The sequence below is a fragment of the Mixophyes fleayi genome, chromosome 6, assembly GCF_038048845.1.
Source record: "Mixophyes fleayi isolate aMixFle1 chromosome 6, aMixFle1.hap1, whole genome shotgun sequence".
Taxonomy (NCBI): Eukaryota; Metazoa; Chordata; class Amphibia; order Anura; family Limnodynastidae; genus Mixophyes; species Mixophyes fleayi.
In genome coordinates, this window is record NC_134407.1 from 210718253 (window position 1) to 210740556 (window position 22304).

The following is a 22304-nucleotide window of genomic DNA, read 5'->3' on the forward strand; positions in this document are numbered from 1 at the left end:
GTAATGAGAGAGGCTAATAAACATCACAGGGATAAAACTACCTACACCTGCCACAATTATCATGTTTAACCTTCAACCTTGTCCCTAAAGGTGTATGATCAGGTCCTTAAGTAGCACCTGGTGACTATCAGCGCCCACAACACTCTCAATATTGATGTTCTTGTTGCGATATTATAGTCGTTACTGTGATATTCGCAGAATCTCTCACTTACCCAGTCAGGTCACTTTTTTATCACTTGGGAAAACAGCAATGCCACGTTCATATTCCCTTCATTTCTATTCTCTAGTCAGGTCCCTGTTTTATTAATATAGATAATAATAACATCACTGACATTCCCAGACTTCCACATATCTTCACTCAGGAAACTGTGATGTCAACCTGACATTCCCAGAATACCCTGACCTTATTCTGAGATATATACCATCGAGTTGAAGATGGCAGTGTCAACTGCCTTCCACACTGTTCTGATTTCAAAGACATTTACATGAAGTCTTTTCTTGTTTTGTGGCCATGTCCTTTGTGCTACCTGTCCATGAAGGTAGGCTCCCCAACTGGGAGACTGGAGTAAGTGGCGTTACCCTCTCCTGCCCTAAAAGTGACACTACATTTGCTATTAATTTTGGACTTTTCCACTGACTGAAAGACTTCCTGGTGGTTCTTGACAGGATGAAGGCACGATCAGAGAAATCCGATTGTAATCCCACCGTGTGAGAAGTTCTAACTGAAGACTCCACATGTGCCACCATGCCCAGTGTATGATCCTTATGGTAGAGGAAAACACTGCCAACACTCCTACATCACTTGAGCTATCCTGTAGGTTACAAACTGCTCTAAATTCCCCACCACAACAATGTTGTTGAGATAGGCCCATATCACGACTCCTCGCTTTCTTCATTCCTCCACCTCCGAGACGTCGCCAGTCCGTACGTCAAGCAGGTGAACTGCAAGTGATGACCCATGATCCAGAACAGTGGTGGGCAATAGGCGGGCCGCCAACCCTTCACTTGAGAACAGTGCAGACCAGACCAGGGGCAGATGACTAGCAGTCTCTTCTGCACAATGCAGAGGTCTCACTGCATAACGGAGGAGGGAGTTGCTCACCCTCCTTCCTCTGTGCAGCTCCTTTAAAGGTTGCAACTGCTGCCCATCATTGACCCAGAATCTGAGGAATTTCCTGTGATGAACTGCAACAGGGATTTGAACATTGAAAAAATATCCTGAAGGTTTATGGATGTGAGAAAATCCCCTAAGCTGATGGCCCCGAGGATAGAATTGAATGATACCATGCTAAAGTGCCTGGTATGGACAAATCTGTTGAGCCTCTACAAATCCAGAAGGCTGCTGATGATTTTCTGACAAGGAAGAATCTGAATAGAAATCTGTGCCTTGTTGTCCTGCAGTAACAAGAGACGTTGCATGGGCTTCTCTTAAGGTTTGCAGACTGTTTTGTGAGGCTGCCAACTCTAGCCATAGGTGCATCTACTTATGGAACCAAGTTCTACTTCTGAACCTCTTCATCACTGAATGGATACATACGTTCTAATCTCTTAGAGTTACACTGATCTCTTTCACTTGCGCCCTTTCCTTATATATGTTCCTGGGCAACAGGGTGGCGTAGTGGTTAGCACTTCTGCCTCACAGCACTGGGGTCATGAGTTCAATTCCCGACCATGGCCATATCTGTGTGGAGTTTGTATGTTCTCCCCGTGTTTGCGTGGGTTTCCTCCGGGTGCTCCGGTTTCCTCCCACACTCCAAAAACATACTGGTAGGTTAATTGGCTGCTAACAAAATTGACCCTAGTCTCTCTGTGTGTCTATCTTTGTGTGTGTGTACGTTAGGGAATTTAGACTGTAAGCCCCAATGGGGCAGGGACTGATGCGAGTGTGTTCTCTGTACAGCGCTGCGGAATTAGTGGCGCTATATAAATAAATGGTGATGATGATGATGATAAATAAATTCTTTCACCACTTGATGTACTGGAAAAAAAAGTCTACCTTTGTTACTGTGATCTTCCAAAAAAGTATTTCTAAGCCTCTGTGCCAGTTGCTTCCTCGTCCATGACCATACTCTTTTATATATGTTTGAGCTAAATCCCCACATTGTCTAGATTAAACATCTTAGGTGTTTTGTTAATCTCTAGATGATTCCTCTAGCAACGAATCCGTAAACTCCCTGGAGAATCCCATTCTGACGGAGAATCTCTCTCTTCCAAATCCATACTTGTCCGTGACTTTGCTGTCTTTATCCCCTGCATAGTACAGAAGTCCTCGTTGGTCACAAAGACTTCTTCATCCATGCTAGAAGTTCCTTAAACTGCTCACTGGGCTGAGTTTTTCCTTTAGCTTGAGAACTACATATTGTACAAAAGAACCCTTCAGATTTGGTTGTTAAAGACTTATCACAGGCTCTACAAACTCTATGGTGTTGTAGTTTGCGCTCCTTCTTTCCTTCAACAGACTGTTGGAAGAAATGGTATTACAGACAGATACCCAACTAAAGTGAAAAGAATGAAGAACAAGGCACCCCTAACTTAGGGGGTTATCTAGAGCAGGTGTCGTCTTGGGATTTGACTCAGGCCCCATTCTGTTGCAGATCTTCAGCTGCTGCACTGCCAAACAAAGTAGTAATCCTTCCCCAGGACATGGCTCACATCATACCGGTTCCAAGTACTGCTTTAGCCTGGTTCTCCATTTTGGTGCCCTGTGATCTATGGCACAGCGCACAAGCAGACCGCAGAGATACGTAAATCTGTGTGTAATTTGACTCCTTACCCCAAATCTGTTACTAGAGATAGCGGACTGTTGTTACCTGGGTAGCTGGTCCAGTGCTCAAGCTTACACCACTGCCTCACTGGGATCACAATAGGGAAAAACAACAAAACACTTACTGACCTCCCTATACTAGTGACCTATCCTAGTGACAGGAAAAGTCATAGGGGAAGAGGAGGAGCTGACTTGTATAATGTCTGGGGGCGTTTTTAAACCTGTCCTGTCTTTAAGTGGAAAGAGAACCTACCCATTGTAATGGCTGCCATGGAAGATTGAAGAGTAAAATGTATTTATATTTACACAAGTATGTGTCTAGGTGTGAATCTGTACCCATTTAATATCTGGGAAGGCCAACACTATGAACGGTGAAGCATCAAGTGTGGAGTTGTTCCTGGTAGGCGCTTATAAGGGCAACATATATTGTGACACAGACACTCCCAGAATCTCTCACCTCTCCAGTCAGCAGGTAGATGATCTCCAGGGTGAGATTTACTATCCTCTCAGTCATGTGACTCCGGTCCTTGTCCATCCTCCGTGAGGCAGTGATGATCTACACTGGACTCTTCTCTCCCACGGGTGGGTTTCACCTTCACGGTACCTTTACAAATACAGAATAAACACTGAATGAAGAATAACATTTTAATTTGAAAATAAACCTTTTCACACTCACCAATACTTAGATCTATGACCTTGACAATCAACAGATGGTGTCTACATGATCATGTCCACAAGAAACGGTGGTTCCTAGCTGGTTATAAAGCTAGTTAGATGGGGCTAGTTAGTCTGTTTTCAGAGTTAACCAATTCAGTACAGTACCTATAAGAATGAAGTGTAAAACCTGCACTGTTTACAGACACTAACTACTAGCTATTAAAAAAGAGAATTATAAGTAGTGCTGATAAACATACAAAACCAATAATGTCCCCATCTAAATGGCTTTGATCAGCCAACCAATCATAGATGTGGGAAATGGTTTGGAGAACGCCCACATTTTTAACTGTTCAGCTGGTCCAGCCTTTAAGACCGAGAGACCATGTGAATACCCATGTGATTTATTTGAAGTTGGCCTGGGCAAATGTTTAGGAGGAGGGAGTGTTTTTGTGGTGTGTTTTTTTCCTTGGGCTTCAGTGGATTAAAATCAAAGTCAGTGCGAGATTATGAACCGGAAGCCAGAAGATTTTTTTTTTTTTATTTATCAGACTTACTTATTTAATAAGGATGTATTTATAACAATGATATGCATGTGTTTTGTTTGTAATTTCATTTCGTATATATTACAGACAATTCTCTTATAGTACCCTTGACCATTATATGGAGAACACAGGTGTCTCGACAATGAATGTATGGGACCCCTAACCCTAGCTTTTTACGCTGCATAGCCGACAAGGGGTCCATAAGACAACAGTCTATTATATCTATAAAATGTAGAAATAATAACCACACTCGCACAAACACACTTTAATCGTACATTGTACACACATTTCCCATTTGCTTACTACAAAAAAAAAAAAGTTTTTCTTAATGTTAAAAATATCTTCTGTTCTTGATCTGACATAGGCCAGCACCGACTGTACTTCTCAAAGGACCTGGAACAACATTAACAGAAAACTGCACAACATGCTTGACATATGAAATTGGTGCCTGGCAGAAAGAGCTGAGAGGGTGCTATGGAACTGCCCCACGAAAGGAAAAGTACATGGGATTTTTTTTTTTTTTTGTTAAATAGAATTCTATACATTTTTAAGATAACATTTAAACAAAGTAAAAAGAAAAAAAATGATGATGAAAGAAAACCCTTGCCTTCTCTTTAGGCGAGAACAACATGGCTTGGTTAGGTTTGGTTAGGCAAGTGGTAGCAGGAAAAGATCAAACTAGTGGGTTCAGTTAGATCAGGACAGGTTACTGTTAGAGGGGGGCGCGTCTTAGCTCAACCGTAGATTGTAAGCTCCTCTGAGCAGGGTCCTCTCTTCTCTTGTTTCCACCACTTTTAACTCTGCTCTACAGCTACAGAGCCCAGCTCCTTCTTTAGCCTCCTGCCCACCGACTCCGCTCCTGCTTTTCACTGCACCTTTTCTATAGCTCCTAACCTGTTGCTGTGCCCCACTTTTAGGCACAGCAGGCGTCCAGCTGTGCTGACTTTTCATCACACTCATCCTCTCTCATTGGCTGTGCTCTGAGCCACCTGAGTTATTGTGCTGCTTGTTTATTGCACCGAAACTTTGTACCTTGTACTGTCCTATTGTATGTTCCTGTACGGCGATGCGGACACTTTGTGGTGCCTTACAAATTAAAAATAATAATTAATAACAATAACCTTAAACGTAAAAATAAAGATACACAGTATTTATGTGCTAAATGCAAGAATAGTCTGGAGTTTCCCAACATGCAAAGATAAAACTTGCATTTGCACTTGTTGTATCGTAGCATGGTTTGTCTAGATGCAAATTTGAACCCTACCACTGGATTTGCTTCCAACCCTAAATTAGACCCTATATGTTCAATATTAAAGCTTCAACACATAGACAGCCATGGTATCTGCTATTCAGACAGTTCCGACAACCAGAAATAATTACAGATTCTTTGCGATGGCGTCATACACAACGTTCCACAGACCCTGTTAGTAGACCTACTAAGCAATTTAATGATGGGATAATGTCAAAAGCAGTGTGAGGAAAATTAGGTAATTTTTATAAGTAATGTAGTATACTTTAGGCAAGGTGCTACAAATTAAGGAAAAACACTTAATCCAGGAAACTACAACCCAAGCATCCAGACACCACAGGCTGGAACAAAATCCTCTAACAGTTAGTGATGTGTGACAGGGAGTTTAGCCTGTAAGTTCAATGGGTCAGGGACTGATGTGAATGACAAAAATTCTTTGTACCGCGCTGCGTAATACTGTGGCGCTATATAAATAAACAATAATAATAATTTTTTAAAAAAGCTAACTAACTACTATACTGACATAACAACATCACTAATGCCCCCAGAGTGTATCAGTCAGTGTCACCCTATAGAATAGCATTACTGTCCTCCACCATTGTATAGAACTGTGTCCCTACCAAAGACAACATAGCAGTCAGAGCCTACCTCACAGTACACAAGCATAACAGCCAGGTAATAATACAATATATCTACAGGACAGGACTAGTAGATGACATGGATGGTGATACAGGATGATACAGGATGTGGAATAAAGTTACAGGTAATAATACAATATATCTATAGGACAGGACTAGTAGGTGACATGGATGGTGATACAGGATGACACAGGGTGTAGAATAAAGTTACAGGTAATAATACAATGTATCTACAGGACAGGACTAGTAGGTGACATGGATGGTGATACAGGATGACACAGGGTGTAGAATAAAGTTACAGGTAATAATACAATATATCTATAGGACAGGACTAGTAGGTGACATGGATGGTGATACAGGATGATACAGGATGTGGAATAAAGTTACAGGTAATAATACAATATACCTATAGGACAGGACTAGTAGGTGACATGGATGGTGATACAGGATGTGGAATAAAGTTACAGGTAATAATACAATATATCTATAGGACAGGACTAGTAGGTGACATGGATGGTGATACAGGATAATACTGATTCCTCCTGATATTTGTGTGGGAGAAGTAAAATAGATGATAAATAAAATGGTACCACTTCCCCAGAACACAAGAAGCTGTTCCTATATTAAGTGTAATAAATAACAAGACACTGACATATAATAACACGCTATAATAAATGTAATTACCCGGTTTTATCCCAACTGCAATGTCTCCTCTCTGCTGCCTACTACATGCGTCCGAACCGGACGTTCATTTCAAAAACATAAATCACTTCCCGTTCTGCGTTCCATCTGAGAATCGGGACGGTAGAGCTAATCCCCTCCAGCTAAGGTGCTTTCAGATGTCACTGTGACATCACCAGGTCATGTGACTGCTGCAGTCACATGACCTACAGTGCAGGCTGCTGGAAATCTTCCTGTTCCTGTGCTGTGCAGGGGGGAAAAAGGTAAGAAGCAGGGGAGATGGAGAGGGGGCATGTGTGACTAAAGGTGCTCTGCAGAGAGAGGACATGTGTGACTAAAGGTGCTCTGCAGAGGGGGCATATGTGACTAAAGGTGCTCTGCAGAGAGGACATGTGTGACTAAAGGTGCTCTGCAGAGAGGGGGCATGTGTGACTAAAGCTGCTGGGCAGAGAGGGGGCATGTGTGACTAAAGGTGCTCTGCAGAGAGGGGGCATGTGTGACTAAAGGTGCTCTGCAGAGAGGGGGCATGTGTGACTAAAGGTGCTCTGCAGAGGGGGCATGTGTGACTAAAGGTGCTCTGCAGAGGGGGCATGTGTGACTAAAGGTGCTCTGCAGAGGGGGCATGTGTGACTAAAGGTGCTCTGCAGAGGGGGCATGTGTGACTAAAGGTGCTCTGCAGAGGGGGCATGTGTGACTAAAGGTGCTCTGCAGAGGGGGCATGTGTGACTAAAGGTGCTCTGCAGAGGGGGCATGTGTGACTAAAGGTGCTCTGCAGAGGGGGCATGTGTGACTAAAGGTGCTCTGCAGAGGGGGCATGTGTGACTAAAGGTGCTCTGCAGAGGGGGCATGTGTGACTAAAGGTGCTCTGCAGAGGGGGCATATGTGACTAAAGGTGCTCTGCAGAGGGGGCATATGTGACTAAAGGTGCTCTGCAGAGAGGACATGTGTGACTAAAGGTGCTCTGCAGAGAGGGGGGCATGTGTGACTAAAGGTGCTCTGCAGAGAGGGGGCATGTGTGACTAAAGGTGCTCTGGCGAGAGGGGGGCATATGTGACTAAAGGTGCTCTGCAGAGAGGGGGCATGTGTGACTAAAGGTGCTCTGCAGAGAGGGGGCATGTGTGACTAAAGGTGCTCTGCAGAGGGGGCATATGTGACTAAAGGTGCTCTGCAGAGAGGGGGCATGTGTGACTAAAGGTGCTCTGCAGAGAGGGGGCATGTGTGACTAAAGGTGCTCTGCAGAGAGGGGGCATGTGTGACTAAAGGTGCTCTGCAGAGAGGACATGTGTGACTAAAGGTGCTCTGCAGAGAGGGGGCATGTGTGACTAAAGGTGCTCTGCAGAGAGGACATGTGTGACTAAAGGTGCTCTGCAGAGAGGACATGTGTGACTAAAGGTGCTCTGCAGAGAGGGGGCATGTGTGACTAAAGGTGCTCTGCAGAGAGGGGGCATGTGTGACTAAAGGTGCTCTGCAGAGAGGGGGGCATGTGTGACTAAAGGTGCTCTGCAGAGAGGGGGCATGTGTGACTAAAGGTGCTCTGCAGAGAGGGGGCATGTGTGACTAAAGGTGCTCTGCAGAGGGGGCATGTGTGACTAAAGGTGCTCTGCAGAGAGGGGGGCATGTGTGACTAAAGGTGCTCTGCAGAGAGGGGGCATGTGTGACTAAAGGTGCTCTGCAGAGAGGGGGCATGTGTGACTAAAGGTGCTCTGCAGAGAGGGGGCATGTGTGACTAAAGGTGCTCTGCAGAGAGGGGGCATGTGTGACTAAAGGTGCTCTGCAGAGAGGGGGCATGTGTGACTAAAGGTGCTCTGCAGAGAGGGGGCATGTGTGACTAAAGGTGCTCTGCAGAGGGGGCATATGTGACTAAAGGTGCTCTGCAGAGGGGGCATGTGTGACTAAAGGTGCTCTGCAGAGGGGGCATGTGTGACTAAAGGTGCTCTGCAGAGGGGACATGTGTGACTAAAGGTGCTCTGCAGAGAGGGCATATGTGACTAAAGGTGCTCTGCAGAGGAGGCATATGTGACTAAAGGTGCTCTGCAGAGGGGGCATATGTGACTAAAGGTGCTCTGCAGAGGGGGCATATGTGACTAAAGGTGCTCTGCAGAGGGGGCATATGTGACTAAAGGTGCTCTGCAGAGAGGGGGCATGTGTGACTAAAGGTGCTCTGCAGAGAGGACATGTGTGACTAAAGGTGCTCTGCAGAGGGGGCATACGTGACTAAAGGTGCTCTGCAGAGAGGACATGTGTGACTAAAGGTGCTCTGCAGAGAGGGGGCATGTGTGACTAAAGGTGCTCTGCAGAGAGGGGGCATGTGTGACTAAAGGTGCTCTGCAGAGAGGGGGCATGTGTGACTAAAGGTGCTCTGCAGAGGGGGCATATGTGACTAAAGGTGCTCTGCAGAGAGGGGGCATGTGTGACTAAAGGTGCTCTGCAGAGAGGGGGCATGTGTGACTAAAGGTGCTCTGCAGAGAGGGGGCATGTGTGACTAAAGGTGCTCTGCAGAGAGGACATGTGTGACTAAAGGTGCTCTGCAGAGAGGGGGCATGTGTGACTAAAGGTGCTCTGCAGAGAGGACATGTGTGACTAAAGGTGCTCTGCAGAGAGGACATGTGTGACTAAAGGTGCTCTGCAGAGAGGGGGCATGTGTGACTAAAGGTGCTCTGCAGAGAGGGGGCATGTGTGACTAAAGGTGCTCTGCAGAGAGGGGGGCATGTGTGACTAAAGGTGCTCTGCAGAGAGGGGGCATGTGTGACTAAAGGTGCTCTGCAGAGAGGGGGCATGTGTGACTAAAGGTGCTCTGCAGAGGGGGCATGTGTGACTAAAGGTGCTCTGCAGAGAGGGGGGCATGTGTGACTAAAGGTGCTCTGCAGAGAGGGGGCATGTGTGACTAAAGGTGCTCTGCAGAGAGGGGGCATGTGTGACTAAAGGTGCTCTGCAGAGAGGGGGCATGTGTGACTAAAGGTGCTCTGCAGAGAGGGGGCATGTGTGACTAAAGGTGCTCTGCAGAGAGGGGGCATGTGTGACTAAAGGTGCTCTGCAGAGAGGGGGCATGTGTGACTAAAGGTGCTCTGCAGAGGGGGCATATGTGACTAAAGGTGCTCTGCAGAGGGGGCATGTGTGACTAAAGGTGCTCTGCAGAGGGGGCATGTGTGACTAAAGGTGCTCTGCAGAGGGGACATGTGTGACTAAAGGTGCTCTGCAGAGAGGGCATATGTGACTAAAGGTGCTCTGCAGAGGAGGCATATGTGACTAAAGGTGCTCTGCAGAGGGGGCATATGTGACTAAAGGTGCTCTGCAGAGGGGGCATATGTGACTAAAGGTGCTCTGCAGAGGGGGCATATGTGACTAAAGGTGCTCTGCAGAGAGGGGGCATGTGTGACTAAAGGTGCTCTGCAGAGAGGACATGTGTGACTAAAGGTGCTCTGCAGAGGGGGCATACGTGACTAAAGGTGCTCTGCAGAGAGGACATGTGTGACTAAAGGTGCTCTGCAGAGAGGGGGCATGTGTGACTAAAGGTGCTCTGCAGAGAGGGGGCATGTGTGACTAAAGGTGCTCTGCAGAGAGGGGGGCATGTGTGACTAAAGGTGCTCTGCAGAGAGGGGGCATGTGTGACTAAAGGTGCTCTGCAGAGAGGGGGCATGTGTGACTAAAGGTGCTCTGCAGAGAGGGGGCATGTGTGACTAAAGGTGCTCTGCAGAGAGGGGGGCATGTGTGACTAAAGGTGCTCTGCAGAGAGGGGGCATGTGTGACTAAAGGTGCTCTGCAGAGAGGGGGCATGTGTGACTAAAGGTGCTCTGCATAGGGGGCATATGTGACTAAAGGTGCTCTGCAGAGAGGACATGTGTGACTAAAGGTGCTCTGCAGAGAGGGGGCATGTGTGACTAAAGGTGCTCTGCAGAGAGGGGGGCATGTGTGACTAAAGGTGCTCTGCAGAGAGGGGGCATGTGTGACTAAAGGTGCTCTGCAGAGAGGGGGCATGTGTGACTAAAGGTGCTCGGCAGAGAGGGGGCATGTGTGACTAAAGGTGCTCTGCAGAGAGGGGGCATATGTGACTAAAGGTGCTCTGCAGAGAGGACATGTGTGACTAAAGGTGCTCTGCAGAGAGGACATGTGTGACTAAAGGTGCTCTGCAGAGAGGGGGCATGTGTGACTAAAGGTGCTCTGCAGAGAGGGGGCATGTGTGACTAAAGGTGCTCTGCATAGGGGGCATATGTGACTAAAGGTGCTCTGCAGAGAGGACATGTGTGACTAAAGGTGCTCTGCAGAGAGGGGGCATGTGTGACTAAAGGTGCTCTGCAGAGAGGGGGGCATGTGTGACTAAAGGTGCTCTGCAGAGAGGGGGCATGTGTGACTAAAGGTGCTCTGCAGAGAGGGGGCATGTGTGACTAAAGGTGCTCTGCAGAGGGGGCATGTGTGACTAAAGGTGCTCTGCAGAGAGGGGGGCATGTGTGACTAAAGGTGCTCTGCAGAGAGGGGGGCATGTGTGACTAAAGGTGCTCTGCAGAGAGGGGGCATGTGTGACTAAAGGTGCTCTGCAGAGAGGGGGCATGTGTGACTAAAGGTGCTCTGCAGAGAGGGGGCATGTGTGACTAAAGGTGCTCTGCAGAGAGGGGGCATGTGTGACTAAAGGTGCTCTGCAGAGAGGGGGCATGTGTGACTAAAGGTGCTCTGCAGAGGGGGCATATGTGACTAAAGGTGCTCTGCAGAGGGGGCATGTGTGACTAAAGATGCTCTGCAGAGGGGGCATGTGTGACTAAAGGTGCTCTGCAGAGGGGGCATATGTGACTAAAGGTGCTCTGCAGAGGGGGCATATGTGACTAAAGGTGCTCTGCAGAGGGGGCATATGTGACTAAAGGTGCTCTGCGGAGGGGGCATGTGTGACTAAAGGTGCTCTGCAGAGAGGACATGTGTGACTAAAGGTGCTCTGCAGAGAGGGGGGCATGTGTGACTAAAGGTGCTCTGCAGAGAGGGGGCATGTGTGACTAAAGGTGCTCTGCAGAGAGGGGGGCATGTGTGACTAAAGGTGCTCTGCAGAGAGGGGGCATGTGTGACTAAAGGTGCTCTGCAGAGAGGGGGGCATGTGTGACTAAAGGTGCTCTGCAGAGAGGGGGCATGTGTGACTAAAGGTGCTCTGCAGAGAGGGGGCATGTGTGACAAAGCTGCTGGGCAGAGAGGGGGCATGTGTGACAGCTGCTAGGCAGAGAGGGAGCATGTGTGACAAAGCTGCTGGGCAGAGAGGGGGCATGTGTGACAGCTGCTAGGCAGAGAGGGAGCATGTGTGACAAAGCTGCTGGGCAGAGAGGGGGCATGTGTGACAAAGCTGCTGGGCAGAGAGGGGGCATGTGTGACAGCTGCTAGGCAGAGAGGGAGCATGTGTGACAAAGCTGCTAGGCAGAGAGGGAGCATGTGTGACAAAGCTGCTGGGCAGAGGGGGGGCATGTGTGAGTAATGCATGTGGGCAGAGAGGGACATGTGAGGGATGAGCCTTTTCCCCACATGGGCACCCCCTGAACCAACAATACCCTGATAACACTCATCAGCTTTTTTTGTGGTCTGCTACATGACACATACTCATTATCTTTTCCCTCACAGGCCCCCTGCCCATAATCCTGTCTCGAATGCCACTGCTGCCCACCAGCTTTTCCCTCCCACGCCCTCGCTGCCTCAATCCCGACACCTCTCTTAATGTTAGACATCCCAGAGATAGCAGTCCCTGAGGCTGCAAAGCCTTCTCTGTTTAAGTTGAAAAGTGCGGGTTTTTGTCCTTTTTCTTTCGTTGGATGATTTGTTGGGTGAGGTTTGTAACTCGCCGGACTGGAAGTTCCAGGTTTTCCCGTAGGTTACAGTTCTGTTACCTTCTTCCGTCTGTGGATATTGGTAAAAGGGAAACACCTCCTAAGGTGGGCGCACCGTTAGCGCTGTTGTCCAAGACAACTACCATCCCAAGTCCTAATGTAGACATGCTTAAGGATGGTTCAAACCGTAAGGTCAAGGGCAACCTTAAGTCCCTTTTTGGAACAGCAGGAGCCTCCTTAAGGTCCACTTTGGCCTCTGCTTGGGTGACCAAGCCTGTGGAATGTTGGTCCGAGCAGCTTACTGAGGGCTTCTTATCTGGCAATCCGTGATCTGAATTGCTCCTGTTGGTGGAGCTGATTCAGATAGCTACGGAGTATCTGGGAGAAGTGGTCCTGGACAATGGATTAATTCGGGCATGGATATCTGCCTCTGTGATTTTGGCTTCTTGGACTCTGGCTTAAGTCTTGGGAGGCTGATATGGAGTCTAAGAAGACTCTTGAGTCACTTTCTTTATCTGCGGGTGTCCTGTTTGGGTCGTAGCTAGACAATATTATTACTTCGGTGACAGGAGGAAAAAGTGCTTTCCTTCCTGTTAATGTACCAAAAGCTATGGTGCCCAGGTTTCTGTTCTTTTGTTTCTCTCATCTGCATCCAGTCGTGGTTTGCAGCCTGGACTGCAAGCCTGATCTGCTAGGTGCCCAGTCGCCAAGTCTCCTGATAAGAAATCGTCATGATGGTGTTCTGCCCACCCACTGACATTTGAGCCTGTCTACTCGTTTTCAGGGTTAAACATAAGTTGAAGGCCTATCAGGAGAGTGGTATAGAGGGGCTAGAGCTACGGTGACCTTCTAGGATGTCTTAAAGTGCCCGCATGACTGAGATAAAAGGTATAAAAATCCTATCATTTCTTTTCTTTCCCTGATTACTCTTTCAAAAATAAAACATTTTTTCTTGTATTTTAAAGCAATTTTTGTTACATACTGTCCAGACTGCTGCAATCTTCATCTTGCTGTAATGATATCTTGGTCCCCTACAATCCATTCAAATAGTCGCTGCAGGAATAATCTCTCTACTCTCCATCATTAATTACTGTTCTCCCACTGAAATCATCTTGTCTTCCATTTTAATTATCTTTTCACTACAAACGTATTTAGTGCTGTCCTATCCACTTCCACTTGTTATATCTATTATCACAATCTCTGTACATACCAGCCCTCTGCTCACGCTGATGCTTTTTTTTTTTGTTTGTTTTTTCAGGTTACCTCCGCTCTCAGGACTACGACCCTTCTTGAATACTGCCCCTGGAAATCTTCAACATATTGTCTGTCTGCCTAGTATCGTCTCTAACTGCAGAATCATGCTGAAAGCTCACCGGTTTAAGGAAGAGTTCAAATAGTGCTTGTGACTTACTTCTCCCAGAGCTGCGCTCCAGAGGGTAAAAGGACACGTTCTGGAGCGGACTGTTATGTTCTTTAAAGTGTCCGTTCATCAAGTGATATTAACGAAGGAGAAAGCAAGAAACATAATAATACTGACAGTTTGTTAATTATTTTATTTCTACTCCCGAATTTCATGTTATTACCGCACCTGATAATGCCTGATTATTTTAACGCGAAGAGTGATAGTTATGTCGTTGCTAGTTATGATGAGGACCAGCAAGTGGAATATATTACCTGATATTGTAAATGAACATTATCAGACATTTGTATGAGCTGTTACATACTACAAACAGCTGAACTTTGTAATATATATTTGAATATTTTGTAACAAGTACATAATTTAATGTGGTGTAAACAAAACCTACTGAAAGCAGCTTTTTTTGTATATCAGAGGTAAGGGTTGTTATATAAAGTAGTTATTTCTTTCACCATTAAAATTGCTACATCTTTATTGTTTCTTTACCTGCTATACTTTTTCAAAAACATTTACATTTTTAGTATATCAAATCTGTACTTTACCTGTAATTGTTATGCCACCCAAGGCTCACACAGCAGTGACTGATCCAGGCAACTGGCTGGACCAGCACACTCATGGGGGTATATTTACTAAACTGCAGGTTTGAAAAAGTGGAGATGTTGCCTATAGCAACCAATCAGATTCTAGTTATCATTTATTTAGTACATTCTACAAAATGACAGGTAGAATCTGATTGGTTGCTATAGGCCACATCTCTTTTCAAACTCGCAGTTTAGTAAATATACCCCATTGTCTTGCACTGTGAGTGATGTAATTATTTCAATAATCCTTTTAGTGCTGATACCACGCCATAAGCCTCTGAAAATGTTGCACAATAATTCACAATGTACAGTAACTTACATATGTAGGACCACTGGCCACAACTTGGACATACACACTGGTTTTTATGTAGCACATTTACTTCTGTTTACAAGCCACTAGACCTGGAAGATACGTTTCAACTCAACCCCCTCCCCATGTATGTTACATATTTGTTACATTTCTATATGTGACCCGTATGAAAGAGACCTTCACTCTTTCCTCTTGTGTCCTAAAAGTATGTAAAAATATTAATAAATGCATAAAGTATACCTGCTGAACCAAGCATTGTAAAACAAAAATATACTTCTATCTATTCTCTTAATTATCTTTTAAAAAAGTAATGACATAATTTGCCAATATATTATAAGAACAATAGGCCACATATTAGGATTGTTTTATTTAATGCCTACATTTCTTTTAGCCTGACAATCATTACACATTCACAGTTGTTATGATTAAAATTTTTCCAAATTTGGGGGGTGGGAATGCATCTAGCACCACGTCTATTACACCACAACTGATTATAAGAAGGGTCCCTGCAAAATAAACGTTCATTTTGCACCTATATCAGGAAGAAGTGACTGGTACTGAATTTTACAATTGATCCATAATTATCCTGTTATTATTATTATCCTTTATTTGTTAGGCGCCACAAGAGTTCCGCAGCGCCGTACAATGCACAGACAATAGACAGTACAGGGTAAAACATTACTGAGCAGTAAACAAAAATACCAACAGTTCTGAAGCTCCAAGCAGGCTAATGCAGAAAGGACGGAGCAGAAGAGTAGGTAAGGACACAGGAGGGAAGAGGGCCCTGCTCAAATGAGCTTACATCCTAAGGGAGGGTGAACAAAACTCAGGTACAAGAGGGGCCAGTTGATGTAAAGGAGGGAGGGGAGAGCGGGTTAGGAGGAAGGATGGTAGGCTTTGAGGAACAGGTGGGTTTTTAGTGCCCGTTTGAAGGAGCTTAGAGTGGGAGAGAGACAGACGGAGCGAGGGAGGTCATTCCAGTGAAGGGGGGATGCCCGGGAGAAGTCTTGGATTCTGGAGTGGGAAGAGGTAATCAGAGTTGCCCACAGGTGCTTAATTGTACAGTGTGCCACTAACTACATCTTTCAGTGCAGGTAATTTTAAGTTGGGTGTGTGTCTGATTCTAAATTTGCTGTGCACAAATGTGATGCACTCTATAATTTTCATTCTTTGTTGTGCCCACCACAGTAAGTCCTGAGAGGCAAAAGTTGTGGCATTGAAAAATAATTTTGCAAATAATCTTAAGAATAAAAATTCTAAAAAATGGTGTAAGTGATATCTGTTTTATTAATTACTAGCTGAAGTACCCGGCGTTGCCTGGGTTTAAATCTTCCAAGTTATGAAGTTATCAATGAGCTGGATGTAATTGTCAACCTTTTAAAAATAATTAACAGCTTAGTAGGTCTCCCAACACGCCCACGAGGTGGCTGCCCAGTGTTGTCTTTTTTCTGTTATATTAAATGTCATTGAAATCCATGTAGTGGAAGGCCCAGAACAGGCTCCCCGGGTCAAAGATCTGCCCAACGTACACCAACAGGAGGTCCGACTGGGACCCTAACCCCCCTAAAACCTGGCCAAACAGGTACTGGAGAGGGGATTAATGCTGCATTACCACCTATTACTAATATTCTCATCCTCAAACCTCCCGACGCTGCTCCATGCAGTCTTTTTTCCTGGACTCTGTGGTACATCTCACAGCCCTGTCCAAAAATTGGGGCTGTGTGACACTGCAAAGTGGACAAAGTGTGAGCAGGAGGACTAAGTTTGATCTACAATCATAGAGAATGCAGCTTCTGATTAGTGCTACTGCTCATTCACCCCTTCTAGAGGGATGGAACATCTTTGAGGTTGCTGGTCAAAACAGCAGGGGCTCTGTTAAGGGTAATGTATATGTGATCCTCAACTACTAGAACTGCTTCTCGAGATGTACACCTGTAGCAGCCCCCTCTCCAAGGAACCTGGAGAGTTCCACAGTATTCAGTTGCCTCCAGGACTTAAGTTTGGGTAGTAGTAGTTTTTGATTAACAATTGCCCGATGGAATGGACAGAACACGGTAGAAGGTAGTGAGCAACCAGATCGTGTAGCGTTGCAAACTGAGAATCAGACAGGCCAGGGTTAATGCAAATAACAGACAAGCCAAGGTCAGGAGTAGAGAAGACAGAAGTTCCGTTAAACAAGCCAGGGGTCAGGGCAAGTAGAGAGATATATGCAGATCTGTTTAACAAACCAATGGTCAGGAGTGGAGAAGTCAGCAAAATCCTTTAAACAAACTGGGTCAAACACTGATAACAGGTCAGGATACAAGGCACACTAAATCAAGCAGCAACTATCACCAGCATTGGTTTGAAGCCAGACAAAGGGTTTATAAAGGCGGCAGCACCAATCAGAAACTGCAGGATGATTAGCTGCATGAATTTGGTAAGTGATTGAGCAACTGAAGCTGCCAGACTGAGAGCTGAAAGAACGCTTGTAACTATTTACCAGCAACCAGCTGAATTAGTGAAGTGCTGGCTGCATAGGAGGAGAGGACACTAATGGGGCAGTTAGGCAACGGTCATCCTGCAGACATACACAACTTAGTGTCTGTTAATGCTTAGTAAGGAGAATGATCAAAAGCTTCCTGGGCACAAGTATCAATCGGATATGCAGTGCTGATTACATAACACATCAAGATGCAGCCTGATGCTGTCTGACAGGGAGAGGATGCCAGTCAACGTTGTGAGGCAACTGATCCGGCATGTTAGAGTGATCACCATGTTCCCTAACAGGCTCTTCCTGTGTAGAAATCACCAGTGAAAAGTATTATCACACTAGTGAACTCTTCCTATGTAAACATACAAACTCCTCACAGATAAGGCCATGGTCGGGAATTGAACTCATGACCCCAGCCAGGGCTGGACTGGGACTAAAAATCAGCCCTGGCATTTAAATCGCACAGGCCCACCTGTGTTCATGAGCAGGGGAAAAAACGTGCGCTGCAGCGCAGTGGCTGCGCCGCCAAGGGCGTGGCTACATTATGTTGGGGGCGTGGTCAAAATGGTGTGTTGATACATACATTATAATAAAACATTACATATATCAGGCCCTCCCCATTCACATCACGCCACCCCCTCAGACACATTATGACACCCCCAGTCCACTGTACCTATCTATGCTTCTGATCCGTCAGGGTGGGAACTTTCTTTTAGTCTCACGAGATTAATAAATCTCATGAGATTTAGAGCTCCTCAGCTTGCTCTGCAGTCTGTGCCCTGTCCGGGACTGGGAGCACAGATCCCTCCTGCTGACCAGAACTGGATAAGGCTCGGGGGGCCAGGACACTTAAGGCAGGGGGGCTCCTATGATGCAATTTGGCTATTAGACACATTTTCGACAAATACACAGGCAATACTGTGTGCACTACTGTTAGGTGCACGCAGTTCTACCTTCACAAGCAGCACAGTGTGAAGCAGGACATATCTCCCAGGTGTTCTTGTAGTCAGACCAAATCCTGACTAAGCGGGACAGTCACCCACCAAATTCAGGACAGTTGGCAGACAGTCCTGGTCTCTCCTACCTGTCTTGTCATTGTCACCACTTGTGGCTGCTGGTGTCTTTAGATCAGTTGCTGCTTGTCTGGATCCTGGGATGTTGGATGGCCTATTTGGAAAAAAAATGAGTACATTAAATTTCGAAAACTTCAACCAGCACCGCTGTTAAATCAATATAGCACCCACATTTGAAAATTAGGCCTCCCTCCAGCCTCAACATTAAAATACTAGTACTTACATTTGATAAATTCATCTATTTCCCTCCAACTAACCCTGACATTAAATTAATAATATTCCCATTTAATAAATAAACCTATTTCCCTCCCTCCAAACGACCCAAGCTAGAAATTGACATTTAATTAATAGCTCCCAAACCACGCCAGCATTAAATTAAAAATCCAATCAATTTAAAATCAACTCCAATTCATCTTAAATTGATAGGCCCCACTATTAAATTAAATTGCCCCACCATCACCCCACAAATAAAATAGCACCCAATAATTAGCCTCCCACCTGCAATTCACCATTAGATTAATAGCCTACCTCCCACATTATATTAAGACCCCCCCTGACAGTCACACATTATAGTCATACACCGGCCTTCACACACACATTATAGTCATACACCAGGCCCCCACACACACATTATAGTCATACACCGGCCCCCACACACACATTATAGTCATACACCGGCCCCCACACACACATTATAGTCATACACCGACCCCCACACACACATTATAGTCATACACCGGCCCCCACACACACATTATAGTCTAACACCGGCCCACACACACACATTATAGTCATACACCGGACCCCACACACACATTATAGTCATACACCGGCCCCCACACACACATTATAGTCATACACCGGCCCCCACACACACATTATAGTCATACACCGGCCCCCACACACACATTATAGTCATACACCGGCCCCCACACACACATTATAGTCATACACTGGCCCCCACACACACATTATAGTCATACACTGGCCCCCACACACACATTATAGTCATACACTGGCCCCCACACACACATTATAGTCATACACCGGCTCCCACACACACATTATAGTCATACACCGGTCCCCACACACACAATATAGTCACACCGCCCCCCCCCCCCCCCACACACACACATACTATAGTTACACTGTCACACACAAAACATACTATAATCATACCCTGTCACAAACAAAACATACTATAGTTACACTATCACACATAAAACATACTTTAGATGCACTGTCCCACATAAAACACTCTTTAGATGCACTGTCCCACATAAAACACTCTTTAGATGCACTGTCCCACATAAAACACTCTTTAGATGCACTGTCCCACATAAAACACTCTTTAGATGCACTGTCCCACATAAAACACTCTTTAGATGCACTGTCCCACATAAAACACTCTTTAGATGCACTGTCCCACATAAAACACTCTTTAGATGCACTGTCCCACATAAAACACTCTTTAGATGCACTGTCCCACATAAAACACTCTTTAGATGCACTGTTCCACATAAAACACTCTTTAGATGCACTGTCACACAAACTACCTTCCCTCACCTTGTTTGCTCTGCTCCGCGGCGCGCTCTGTAGTCTCCTTTAACACATGGGACGGCACCGATCACATGGTGCGTGTCCCATGTGATACTGATCGCCGAGAGCTTCATAGGGGAGGAGGGGAGGAGGGGAGGCGCAGCCACAAGGAAGTTAGTGTAGGGCCGGCCCCATTGCTCAGCGCACAGGCTGTCATGCTGGAATTCGGCATGACAGTCTGTGTGCTGAGCAGTGGGGTCGGCCAGCTAGTAACCGGCCCATCTGGTCATCGGCCCTTCTGGCATTTGCCAGAACTGCCAGATGGCCAGTCCGGCCCTGACCCCAGCGCTGTGAGGAAGAAGTGCTAACCACTTAGCCATAATGCGGTAAACCATTTATAAACCTCATCTATAAGCAGCCAGCTGTTCCTTGTGTTCAGATAGAAACTGTACGTATGATACATCTAGAAGTTTAAACCTTTTCCTACTTACAAGGGGAGACTTTATCCTCATGTCTTACTAGAGGAGAAATGAACTGCATATGTGCAGAAAGTCCCTACCCAGTGGCCAAGCCCTGATTTGGTGTATAGTAAGTCTACCCTCTTTCTCAGACTGGCCACCCTGCTCTCATCAACCCTTAAGATTGATCCAGTTGTTCAATTGCATATTTAAATTTATTAGAGTAATGGAAACCACTTCTTGCCTCTATATAATGATAGTAAGCAGCCCATAGTGTGTTCATTTTTTCAGGGAAGCTTTAGCTGGTTTGTGTTGGGTAGCAGTCCTGGGACATGAGGTCCTAGGCTGAAGGTTTTTGCACAGATATGTATCCTCCAAAAGCAGGGCAAAGCCTGAACTGGACTGCTGTCTCAATGACACTAAGCTACAAGCAAGCAAACTAGTACTGAGATAGGTGCCATACCTCTAGGGCAGTGTTTCCCAACACCAGTCCTCAGGGACCCCTAACAGTGCATGTTTGCCATAGCTCTTTGCTGGAGCACAGGTGTATTCATTACTAACTGACACATTTTGAAAGATCCACAGGTGGTATAATTATTTCACCTGTGACCTGGAAAACCTGCACTGTTAGGGGTCCCTGAGGACTGGAGTTGGAAACACTGCTCTAGGGACTGTATTTTGTAGTGATGCATATGAACCCTTGATATGTTAACAGTGAGCTCAGTACAATTGTATTGTTAAATTATATATGATATGAATTGAAACAACTGGGTAAATGGTGAAAGCAACAGCATCCACACAGATGTAGCTCATGCATTAAGCCAGGCCTGTCCAACCTGCGGCCCTCCAGATGTTGTGAAACTACAAGCCCCAGCATGCTTTGCCAGTAGACAACCTGTTGATAACTGGAAGGGCATGCTGGGACTTGTAGTTTCACAACATCTGGAGGGCCGCAGGTTGGACAGGCCTGCATTAAGCAGATAACATTCCAGAATGGGAATGTCATCACAAGCATGTTCTACAATCAGTCCAACAGCTGGCAACAATGTTAGACAATGGGTACCAACTTAACCAGACAAAGGCGCATGATCTCCCTAATTTCTGGACATTTCAGGCTGCCCCTGGAACTAACATATTTGCGTCTTTTTAGGTGCATCCGTTCTCTGGACCAACAGACGTTTCCGTTTGGCGACCGCTAGCAGAAGTATTGTGCCAACAGTCACCGCAAATAGTCTGGGCGCCGTTTGTCAGCTGGGTATCCCACTGACTCCAAAGGGCGTATTCAATTGTTAGCGTTAACGCTGAAAAACGAGCGCTCGAAAAATATTACCGTTTATACGGTAATATTGCGCGCGAAAAGCGTTAATACGGTAGTTTACTCGCGGAATTTCAGGGAGCAGCGAGCTGACATTCCGCGAGTAATTACCGTATTAACACTAAGATTTTTCGAGTGCTCGTTTGTTAGTGTTAACGCTAACAATTGAATACGCCCCCAAGTGTAAGTAGCTCCTTTAGGGGACATTGTAAAGAGTCTCTTGATGCATAGAGAACCCACCTGGTAACATTTAAGAACTATATTACATTAAAATGCATATACTACAATTCATTCCATTTAACAGATACTGTTAAGAGGGGATGCCAGGCAGGTTTAACCTTTATTTTTCTCCTAGCCTTTCAGTTAGGGCACTGATTACACCACAAATTACGGGAACCTACTTCTGTATTTTCTTTCTATTTATTTAATTTTTTAAACATCTATTTATTGCAAATTTGTGCATTAGAAGAATAGAATAGTTCAAAACGTGTGTTATTACGCCAATAGGCAAAATTGAATAGGAGAATGGGGGATGTCACACAAGAGTCATTTGCAAGAAGGAAAAACGAGGGAGATCACATTCCTGGGAGAGGAATTGTGATCATACAAAGTTGGCTACTGCCATTTCTTATTATCAGGGAAATAAGGTGGGAGACCCAGGGTGATTTAACAGTGTGCTCCCCTTGGGGAACTCTAAATAAAAGGTGATTTGGTGTTGTAGGAGGCCCAAGATCCCCAGACTTTTCCAAATGACGTCTTAAATAATGCAAGTCATATACTGCATATTGTACACATACCAAATTCATATCTCGCAA

The 22304-nt window shown here is 45.7% G+C and overlaps 1 protein-coding gene and 1 long non-coding RNA gene across 3 annotated transcripts in view; one reads left to right on the forward strand and one right to left on the reverse strand.

The window, feature by feature from the left end:
• Nucleotides 1-22304, reverse strand: part of LOC142160027 (uncharacterized) — a 334423-nt gene that overhangs the window by 39330 nt on the left and 272789 nt on the right. The gene's annotated exons all lie outside the window — the stretch shown is intronic.
• Nucleotides 6640-14212, forward strand: LOC142160037 (uncharacterized). 2 transcript variants are annotated; one of them, XR_012693016.1, is made up of 3 exons: nucleotides 6640-6794; nucleotides 13108-13211; nucleotides 13582-14212. It is a non-coding gene; the product is annotated as an uncharacterized LOC142160037 (long non-coding RNA). The 2 variants fall into 2 exon arrangements; XR_012693015.1 differs by lacking the exon at nucleotides 6640-6794 and having other exon boundaries at nucleotides 11403-13211.